Source organism: Petaurus breviceps, unplaced genomic scaffold, assembly GCF_028583685.1.
Source record: "Petaurus breviceps papuanus isolate PSGF00001 unplaced genomic scaffold, PetGlider_PUasm1.0 186, whole genome shotgun sequence".
NCBI classification, from domain to species: Eukaryota; Metazoa; Chordata; class Mammalia; order Diprotodontia; family Petauridae; genus Petaurus; species Petaurus breviceps.
Window position 1 is genome coordinate 11,581,145 of NW_027185798.1, and position 2,936 is coordinate 11,584,080.

At 45.7% G+C, this 2,936-nt stretch overlaps 1 long non-coding RNA gene across 1 annotated transcript in view; it reads right to left on the reverse strand.

Annotated features, from left to right (window-relative positions):
* Nucleotides 1–879: 879 nt before the first annotated feature.
* The window catches only part of LOC138162083 (uncharacterized), a 37,578-nt gene continuing 35,521 nt past the window's right edge, over nucleotides 880–2,936 (reverse strand). The window contains exon 3 of the long non-coding RNA XR_011168537.1: nucleotides 880–2,555. This is a non-coding gene — a long non-coding RNA (uncharacterized lncRNA). The remainder of the gene's footprint in view (nucleotides 2,556–2,936) is intronic.

Sequence of the window (2,936 nt, forward strand, 5' to 3'; positions counted from 1 at the left end):
CTCTCTCTCTCTCTCTCTCTCTCTCTCTCTCTCTCTCTCTCTCCCCTTCCCCCTTTCCCCCAAGGTCCCCTGTGCCCTCATACTAACAGGGTCTTCTTGTGTTATAAAAAGGGTTTTATAAATGAATCCACACTGAAGGCTGAGACTTCATCAGTTAGAGATTTAACAGGCCCCAGAGGTGTTTGTACTTTAAAAGACAACACCTGAACACAGACTGCTTAACCTCAACCAATTAATCTCTGATGGTAGAGTTAAGGAGGACACAGGAGCCTTGAGCCCAGGAGAACCTTCTCTCCATCATATGCACCCCAACAGATGGTGATCTGGGTGGCCTCTAGAATCTGTCCCAGTTCTAGATTTGTGGTCCTAGGTAAACCCCCATGCCTCAGTTTCCCCATCTGTAAAAAGAGCAGGTGGGACCTGTTGGACTCTGAGTATCCTTTGGGCTCTCTACGATCTAGTCTGGGCAGAGGGAAGACAAGTCTTCCTGCTAAGCAGCATGGTGTACTGCAGAGAGCACCAGACATAGGTTCAGAAGGCCTGGGTCCCAGTCCTGGTCTTCTAAAGCAAGACATAACCTCACTAAACCTCAGCTTCCTCGTCTATTAAAATGGGTACAATATTTATACCTTCCATAGATTATTGAGCAGATTGGAAGGAACCTCAGAGGCAATCAAGTCCAATTCCTTCCTTTTGCAAATGAGGAAACTGAGCTACAGGAAAGTTAGGCAGGCTCATAGTTCTAAGGCTGGAAAGATCCTCAGAGGCCACCATTTTCTTTTACAGATAAGGAAACTGAGGCACAAGAAGGCTGCATAGGACCACAGATTCAGAACTGGAAGAGATGTCAATGGACATGCGGTCCAAGTTCCTCTGTTTACAAATGAGGAAACGGAGACGTTTGGAAGTTCCACCCCTCACCTTAGTCACACAAGTGATACAAGGGAGACGTGGGAATTGAAATGGTCATTTGGCTTCAGTCAACTTTTCCATTGTACCAAAACCTTTATTATAAGAAAGTACCATATGAAGGGTATAATTATTAATTGGTACAAGAACAAATATATAAGGCTATGACACTCTATAAGACCATTCCACAGAAGGGCAGCAGGGCCTCATGGATGGGATGCTGGCGTGCAGAGAACATCCAGATTCATTGCCCACCTCCATCACTTCCTGGCTGTGTGACCATAGGTAAGCTCACTAAACTCTCTGAATCTCCCTTTCTTCATCTCCCCAAAGCCAATCATAAGATCTATAGAATTAACATCACAGGGTGGTTTTGAGGGTCCATTGAGCTCATGCATTTAAAACACTTCGATCACCAAAGCCCAACATGAATGATTGTCATCTAAATGTTGGAATTCTCTGTACAGTGAAGGAACAGAATGATAAGAGACTCCTCATCACCCCTCTGAGACTACCCTCCACCTACACTGCATAAATTTTGTTAGGACATAGTTATTTGCATGCTGATTCCCCTATTAGATTGTAAGCTTCTTGAAGGCAGGGATTGTTTTTGTTTTTCTTTGTCTCAGCACATAGGAAGCACTTACAATAAATGCTTATTGAATTCTTGGCCCAGAGACTGAGCTGGGAGTGATGGGTAGAAGCTGCCAATGGGGCATATGTAGGTCTGGTTCAGGAAAAACTCATTAACAATTAAATCTATCCACCAGTGGAAGAAGATGCCTTTGGAGGTGGCGCAATCCCCTTCCTTGGAGGCCTTCAAGCGAAGCTGGATGACCACTTGACCTCCAGTTGGGTGGCCACTTTTCAAGAAGGTTGAAGAGAGAATTCTGGGTCAGGTAGGGCCGCAGAAGCCCCTTCCCACTCAGACTTCACGAGATTCTGAGTAAGGTAGATTCCAGGTGAACATGGAGCTGGTCACTGAGCCTTTGGCATTTTGGGAATGTTGATGGGGGTGTACTAGATATTTGCTGTTCCACCCAAGACTCCCAGGTGACTAGTGTGGATGGAGGAACATTGGAGGAGAACGGTACATTGCTGGGGAAAAGCAGACACTTCGGGGATAAGCCTCTCAGGTGGACATGACAAAGATGTCACCGACTGGAAATCTTGATGAACCCTTTGGATGGCCACTAAAGGGAGAGAGGAGGAAAAGGAGGCATCCGCGGTTGTTCCACAGACAGGCTCTCCCTTGCCAACTCCCTTCTCAGAGGGAGTATGTGTCAACCTGGTACAGCTCCACGTCAAATAATTGGGCTTATACCAAAGGACCCAGTGATGGCCCAGGCCCTCACTGCCTTGGTAGCTAAGCACAAACTTCTGCGGACTTTTTCGATCTCTCAGAACATCGATGGAGGATTAGGAGGAGAGTGTCCTTGTCCTTGTACCTGGCCCAGTGGGATAAGCACTCACAGTCTCTGGATCCAGGGGACCTGGGTCCACATCCTGCTTCTGGCCCCTAGGACCTGTGTGCTCTTCGACAAATTCCTGAACGTCTTCAGATCGCATTCTCTTCAGTTACAAAATAAGGAGCACGGATGACGTGACCAGTGGGTCCCTTCCCTGTGTGGAGGTGACGGCATAGGCTATAAGAGAAAAAGGCAGGGTTTGAATTTGATGAAAGCCTTGACTCTTCCCAGATCAGTTCTATCCAAACACAAGTAACCATGCTGGAAAGGAAATCTGATTTCTTTCAAATGTATGGAGATGGTCCAGATTCCAGTCCCTCCATGACTGACATTCACTCTCATCCTTATTTCAAAGATAGATGATAGATGGATAGATGGATGGATGGATAGAGGGATAGATGGATGGATGGATAGATAGATAGATAGATAGATAGATAGATAGATAGATAGATAGATGATAGGTAGATAGACAGATAGATAGATAGACAGACAGACAGACAGACAGACAGACAGATAGATAGATAGATAGATAGATAGATAGATAGATAGATAGATAGA